This window comes from Ceratotherium simum, chromosome 30 (assembly GCF_057802395.1).
Source record: "Ceratotherium simum simum isolate JZ-2026a chromosome 30, ASM5780239v1, whole genome shotgun sequence".
NCBI lineage: Eukaryota > Metazoa > Chordata > Mammalia > Perissodactyla > Rhinocerotidae > Ceratotherium > Ceratotherium simum.
The window spans coordinates 2,537,279-2,545,607 of record NC_141929.1 but is presented as its reverse complement, the minus strand read 5'-3'; positions in this window follow the sequence as shown (position 1 = coordinate 2,545,607).

Below are 8,329 nucleotides of genomic sequence, written 5' to 3'. Positions count from 1 at the left end.
TCTGATTTAGGTGCCTTTTCTTTTTCTTGCCTCAGTGCTCTGGCTAGGGCTTCCAGCACTGTGTTGAATAGAAGTGGTGAGAGTGGGCATCCTTGTCTTATTCCTGATCTTAGAGGAAAAGCTTTCAGCCTTTCACTGTTGAGTGTAATGTTAGCTAGGGACTTGTCATATATGGCCTTCATTATGTTGAAGTATATTCCTTCTATACTCTTTATTTGTTGAGAGTTTTTATCATAAAGTGATGTTGTATTTTGTAAAATGCTTTTTCTGCATCTATTCAGATGATCATAGGATTTTTATCTTTCATTCTATAAATGTGGTGTATCTCATTTATTTATTTGTGTGTGTGTGTTGAACCATCTTTGCATCCCAGGGATAAATCCCACTTGATCATGGTGTATGGTCCTTTTAGTGTGCTGTTGAATTCAGTTTGCTAGTATTTTATTGAGAATTTTTGCATCTATATTCATTGGGAATATCGGTCTGTAGTTTTCTTTTCTTGTAGTATCCTCATCTGGCTTTGGTATGAGGGTAACGCTGGCCTTGTAAAATGAGTCTGGGAGTGCTCTGTCCTCTTGAGTTTTCTTGAAGAGTTTGGGAAGGATTGGCATTAATTATTCTTTAAAAGTTCGGTAGAGGGCCGGCCCTGTGGCTTAGCGGTTAAGTGCGTGTGCTCCGATGCTGGCGGCCTGCGTTCGGAACCACGGGCGCGCACCAACGCACTGCTTCTCTGGCTGTGCTGAGGCCGCATCCCACATACAGCAACTAGAAGAATGTGCAACTATGACATACAACTATCTACTGGGGCTTTGGGGGAAAAAAAATAAATAAAAATTATAAAAAAAAAAAGTTCGGTAGAATTCATCAGTGAACCCACCTGATCCCAGGTTTCTCTGTGTTGGGAGGTTTTTGATTACTGTTTAATCTCCTTACTCATTACTGGTCTCTTCAGATTTTCTATTTCTTCCTGATACAGTTTTTGTAGGTTATATGTTTCTAGGAACTTATCCATCCATTTCTTCCAGATTTTCCAGTCCATTGGTGTATAATTGTTCACAGTCATCTCTTATGATCCTTTCTATTTCTGTGGTATCAGTTGTAATGTCTCCCCTTTCATTTCTGATTTTATTTATTTGAGTCTTTTCTCTTTTTTTCTTAACCAGTCTAACTAAAAGTTTGTCAATTTTGTTTATCTTTTCAAAAAACCAGCACCATGAACTGTATATACATTTACAATTGTTATATCCTCTTGATGAGTTGATGAATTGACCCTTTTATCATTATATAATGACCTTGTCTCTTGTTAAAGTTTTTGACTTAAAGTCTATTTTTTAATGTAAGTTTCTCTACCTCTGCTGTCTTTTATTTTCCATGCAAATAGGCCCTTCACTTTGAGCCTATGTGTATCCTTAAAGCTGAAGTGAGTCTCTTTTTAGACAGCATACAGTAGAGTGTTGTTTTTTTAATCCATTTACCCACTCTATGTCTTTTAATTAGAGAATTTAATCCATTTACATTTAAAGTAATTATTGATAGGTAATGACTTTAATGCTGTCTTATTAATTGTTTTCCACTGTTTTATTGTTCCTTTCTTCCTCTCTTGCTGTCTTCCTTTGTGAATTGATGCTTTTCCATAGCACTATGCTTTGATTCCCTTTTCTTTATCTTTGTGAATCTTCTGTAGGTTTTTGCTTTGTGGTTACCATGAGGATTACATAAAACATCTTCTAGGTGTAACGGTCTTTTTAAAGCTGTTAACAACTTCAGTGACATACAAAAACTCTACACTTTTCCTCCCCCACCTGCAGTGTCATAATTTACATCTTTTTACATTGTGTATCCATTAAGAAATTATTGTAGCTATAGTTATGTTTAATACTTTTGTCCTTTAATTTTTATACTAGAGTTAGGTGATTAACACACTAGCATATTACAGTATTAGAGTTTTCTTTATTTGACTATATACTTACTTTTACCAATATGTTTTATATTTTCATGTTACTAATTAGCTTGAAGCTTAAAGAACTCCTTTCAGCATTTCTTGTAAGACAGATCTTGTGGTGATGAACTCCTTCAACTTTTATTTGTTTGGGAAAGTCTTTATCTCTTCTTCATTTCTGAAGGACAACTTTACTTGGTATTCTTTGTTGACAGGTTTTTCTTCCGGCACTTTGAATATATCATCCTACTCTCTCCTGGCCTGCATAGTTTCTGCTGAGAAATCCGCTTATAGCCTTATGGGGGTTCCCTTGTATGTGAGGAATTTTTTTTCTCTTACTGCTGTAAAACTCTCTCTTTGTCTTTGATTTTACATGGTTTTATTATAATGTGTCCTGGAGAAAATTGTTTGGGATTGAAATTTTAGGGGCATAGATGAGCTTCATGAACTTGGATGTCTAAATCTCTCCCCATATTTGGGAAGTTCTCTCCAGCCATTATTTTTTTAAATAAGCTTTCTGCCCATTTCTCCCTCTCTTCTCCTTCTGGAACTCCAATAATGTATAGATTGTTCCTCTTAATGGTATCCCATAGTTCACACAAGCTTTCTTCACTCTTTTTCATTCTTTTCTCTTCTTGCTTTTTTGACTAGATCATTTCAAATGACCTGTCTTCAAGTTCACTAATTCTTTATTCTGCTTGTTCAAGTCTGTTATTGAAGCTCTCTATTGAATTAACTCTAGCATTTCTGGGGTTTTTAAAAATGTTTTCTGTTTCTTTGTTGAACTTCTCATTTTGTTCATGCATTGTTTCCATAATTTTGTTTAGTTGTCTCTCTGCGTTTTCTTGTAGTTCACTGAATTTCCTTTTTTTTTTTTTTTCTCCCCAAAGCCCCCCAGTACATCGTTGTATATCCTAGATGTAAGTCCTAGTTCTTCTGTGTGAGCTGCTGCCACGGCATGGCAACTGACAGGTGAGTGGTGTGGTTCTGCAACCAGGAAATGAACCCAGGCCACCGAAGCAGTAATATCACCAAACTTTAACCACTAGACCATCAGGCTCTCACTGAATTTCTTTAAAAGGATTATCCTGAATTCTTTTCAGACATTTCATAGTTCTCCATTTCTTCAGAGTCAGCCATTGGAGTTTTATTAGTTTCCTTTTGTGGTGTCATGTTTCCTTGATTATTTGTAATCCTTGTTGCCTTGTGTTGGTGTCTGCACATTTGAAGACGTAGACACCTCTTCCCGACTTTACAGACTGGCTTTGGCAGGGAAAGTACTTTACCAGTCAGCCTATCCAGGATCCTGGGTGGAGTCCCTGGGCAGGCACATCTGGTGCCTGGGTTCACTGGAGTCAAGCCTGGCATCTGTGGGCATTGCTGGAATCTGTGGTGAAGTTGGGTGCTCACTTCACTCTTTCTCGTGGGGAGATGTCTCTGTGCTTGGCTGCCTGGGCCTGGGGAAGGGGACAGAGGTAATGTGAAACTGTCTTTTCTACCCTCTTCAATGCATCTTTTCTTATTTCTATGCTCCACCCATGTGCTGTAATCCCTCACCTGGAATCCTTAGCTCTTGTGAAGCATTTTCATGTGTGGATAGTTGTTCAAATTGATGTTTCTGGGAGGCAACAAGCGCTAGAAACTTCTGTATTGGCATCTTGCTGACATCACTCTTAAGAGCTCCTATCTTTATGAAATCTTGTCTATGACTTAAAATCTTGTCACAAGGAAAACTCCAAGCTCAGATCACTTCACTCTTAAGTGTTTCCAAATGTTTAAGAAAGAACAGCAATCTGTTATAAACTCTTCCACGGAACAAAAAAAGAGACTCATGTCCCATCTTGTTTTATGAGGCAGCATAACCTTGACAAAAAACCTGACAAGGATATTTAAAAGAAAAGAAACAGAGAGAGGGAGAGACAGAGAAAATTACAGGCCAGTGTTTCTCTTGAATATCGTAAACAATCCTAAGCAAAGTATGAACAAGCTGGATTCAATGATGTTAAATGATAATATGACCAAGTTGGGTTGGGTTCAGGAATGCAAGATTTGTATAACATTCAAAAGTCAATCATGGGGCCGGCCCAGTGGCACAAGTGGTTAAGTGCACGCGCTCCACTGCGGCGGCCCAGGGTTCGCCAATTTGGATCCCAGGCGTGCACCAATGCACTGCTTGTCAAGCCATGCTGTGGCAGCATCCCATATAAAGTGGAGGAAGATGGGCATGGATGTTATCCCAGGGCCAATCTTCCTCAGCAAAAAAAGAGAAGGATTGGCAGTTGTTAGCTCAGGGCTGATCTTCCTCACAAAAAACAAAAAAAGAAGTCAATCAATATATTTCACCACGTTAACAAAGAAATAAACCATATCATTTCATTTGTACAGTTCAACACTCATTCATGATTAAGAAAACTTTTAGCAAACTAGAAATAGAAAGGAACTTTCTGAATCTGATCGAGAAATCTGTGACAGATCTCCTACTTAACTGAGAAGTATCAAAAGCTCTGTCCTTGAGATGGGACTGAGACAAGGATGGCTGCCCAGCACCACTTCTGTTCAGCACCGTACTGCAGAACCTGGTCAGAAAAGGAGATTTAAAGGTATAAGGCTTGAAAAACCAGAAATGAAACTGTCATTATTTACAGTTATATATGAAAAAAATCCACAGGCAAACTATTAAAAGCAATGAGTGAATTGAGCAAAGTCACTGGCCACATGCTCAACATGCAAGAATCAATTCTATTTCTAAATACCAGAAACCAAACAATAATGATCACTTATAAATGTTATTTATTATAGTCTTTCAGACACTTCAACTATGTAGAAATACATATAACAAAAGATCCTTGAAACAGAAAGCTGTGAAATATTATTGAAGGAAAGGGAAGAAAACCTAAAAATTGAGGTATATGGCATGTTTGTGGATTGAAAACCTCGATATTGTAAAAATGTCAATTCTTCCCTAAAGGTTGGATTAAATGCAATCCTAACTGAAATCCAAGCAGGGATTTTTGTAGAAATTGACAAGCTTATTCTAGAACATATTTGAATATGCAAAGGGCTAAGAACAGCAAAGACAGTCTTGAAGAACCGCTTTGGAGGACCTATGTGCTCCCAGAAAGCAAGGCAGTGTGGCATTAGAATGAGAACGGAGAGAGGGCCACGAGGCAGAATAAGGAGCCTGGAAACAGAGCCACTCGTGCAGGTTTCTTGGTGAGAGGTAAGAGAGACACTGCAGTTCAGTGAGGAAGGACACCGTCATCAACAAGTGGTTCTGGGTCAATTAGATGTTCATAAAGGAAACAATTGTTAATCCCCATATCACACCTTATACAAAATCAGTTATAGAGCGAAATGTGAAAAGAACACAGTAAAACTTGTAGGAGATAACAAAGGAGATCTCTTCATGACCTTGGAGTTAGCCAAGTTTTCTTAAACAGGATACAATAGTACTGAGTGTAAAGAAAAAGACTGACAGATTGGAGTTTGTGCAAACTGAGAACTTTGTTCATCAAAAGACAGCATTAGAAGAGGACAGACAGTTAAGCCACAGAGTGGGGTAGATATCTGCCATCCTTTTAGCCAATAAAGGACTTATATCTGGGATCTATGAGGTAATAAGGTGTTTTATTACCTGTAAGGTGATATAGACAACTCTGTGTTTAAATGGACCCAGCACAGGGGTGCCGCTAGGAACCCGTGGAAGAGGGAATGGGGATGGAGGAGGGGCCATCCTGATCATCTTCAGAAAGGAGGGTTATGACTGTCATTCCTTCATTGCTGCTGAATTATTTAGTGATGAATGAACTTTTGTCCCCCTTTCCCCACACCCCAAGAAAGGACAAAAGTCATGAACAGACATGAAATGAGAGATCTCCAAATGGTCAATAAACATCTGAAAAAGAGCTCAACCTCACTGGTCAAATTAAAACCACCATGAGATACCTACAGAATCACTAAGATTTAAAAGACTAATGATATTGAGGGATATGAGCTACCAGGCCTATTGTGCAACGTGGGCAGGGTGGGAATTGATAAAACCACTGTGGAAAATAGTGAGGCGCCTTCTACTGAAGTGAGCACACGCACACCAGTGGTCCAGCAGCCCCTCCAGGATCTGCCCGAGAGAATGTGTGCTTGTGTGCTTCTGAAGACATGCGCCAGGACAGCCTCACTAGCCCGTTTGTGAGCCCCACGGGGAAATCCTCAGACGCCCATCACTAGCAGAATGGGTAACTTCGCAGCCGGCTCATTCCTCGGGATACTAAACAGCCATGGCAATGAACAGATTGCCACTCCCTCAGCCACACACACTGATGAGTCGCACATGCAGAGTGTGGAAAGAAAGGACACGCTGCGTGTGGTCCCATTTATGCCCATTTCAGAAACAGGCAGAATAATCACTGGTGTTAGAAACCCTCCGGGGACGAAGAGGCAGTAGTGGTGGGGGGAGCCTGGAGACGTCGTATTTCTCAGTCAGGGTGCACTCACTTTGTGAGAAGGGGTGCTGTGACTGTGTGTTTTTCTCTGTCATTCTTACAGTAAAAAAGATTTTTTTAAATAAAACAAATACGCAAAGGGCAAAAGTCTGCCACCCACAGATCTGCACTAAAGGCGGTTTTAAAGACTGTACTCTTGGCAAAAGGAAAGTGATCCCAGATGGAAGGTCTCAGATGTGAGAAGGAAAGAAGAGCAAAAAGTGATAAATATGCGAATAGTCTAAAAAATTGACTATATAAAGAAAATAATACCTCATGGGGCTTAAAAAGAAAAATAGAATTAGCATATGACAACGGGAATATTTGGGAAGACGATAGGAAACTAATAAATTTGGATCTGGGTCCATTAGGTTGTAATTCCTTATCCATTTAAAGCCTAGAAACAGAGTAAATAACTTCCTAACTAATAGAGGGAAAGTTATAATTAGAAAAAGTACCCAGTCGATCCAAAGAAAGCAAGAATGGAGGGGGACCAGCCTGGGGCCTCTGCTCAGAGTGCAGACAGCTCTCCTGCAAGGGCAGCAGAAGAGCTACCTAAAATTACAGAATATGCTTGCAGTCTCCAGGAAGCTCACAAGAGGGCAGGGTCACCAGTCAAGGGTCCAGGTGAGGCAGGAGTGCAAGAGATGGGTGGGCAGTTGGGGTCACGTTCCCTCTGGGATGGCTGCTGATCCAGCAAGTGGCAGCTGAGTGGCCACACTGCTTTGGCCAGCACTGCAGTGTGGAGGAAGAGGGCTCCAGTGGACCCCTCACTTGGGTTAGGACCCTGCAGGGTTGCCTCCTGGGCCTCTGGAGGGAGGGGACTACCAGTCAGCTTCACGTTGCCTCCGACACTGATGTTGGGCTGCTGTGATCTTGTGGCAATAGCATCCTCAGCTGCCTGGCAGAAGCAAATGCCGATCCTTGTGGAAGGAAGATAATATCAAATTATATCCACAAGCGATTTTGCACATATACTGTCCTGCACACAATCAGAAATAATCAGGCAAATGAGAGAAAACAACACAAACAAAACCTACAGAAGTGGTAGACAATGAAGCAGACCCATAGTGGCACCGGATGTTGGAGTTATCCCACAGACTTTAAAATAATCTGCTTACAATGTTCAGAGAGAAAAAAAATGTTGAGGGGCCAGCCCAGTGGCATAGTGGTTGGGTTCGCACGCTCCACCTTGGCGGCCCAGGATTCCGGGTTCACAGGTTTGGATCCTGGGCGCAGACCAACAAGACCAACACACTGCTCATTGGGCCATCCTGTGGCAGCATCCCACATACAAAAAAAATAGAGGAAGATGGGCACAGATGTTAGCTTCCTCAGCAAAAAGAGAAAGACTGGCAACAGATGTTAGCTCAGAGCCAGTCTTCCTCACACACACACAAAATGTTGAGAATTTAAACAATGAACTGGAAACATTTTTAAAGTACCAAATGGTATTGCTACAATTCTCGTAGAATAATCAAAATTAAGAATTCAGTATGTAGGTTTAGTAGCAGATTAGACATAGCTGAGGAGAGAATTGGTGACCTGGAAAATAGGTGAACTGGAAAACGAAGAGTGTGCTACCAAACACTCAAAGAAGAAATTATTCTATTCTTTTACAAACTCTTCCAGAAAATAGAGACAGAATACTTCTCAACTCATTTTCCAAGGCTAGCGTATCTGTGGCATCAAAATGCTAAGATAATCAGTAGAGAGAAAATTACAGAACAATGCTACTCAGGCATAGATAAAAAGTTCTAAGCAAAATAGTAAGTCAGATCCAGCACGTACAGACAGAATATCATTTGCCAACTGACTTGCTGCTACAGAGAAATGCAGTTGGGTTTGAGATTTTGTTTTGTGTCCAGTAACCTCGCTGAGCTCCCTTACTAATTATACTAATTCACAAGAA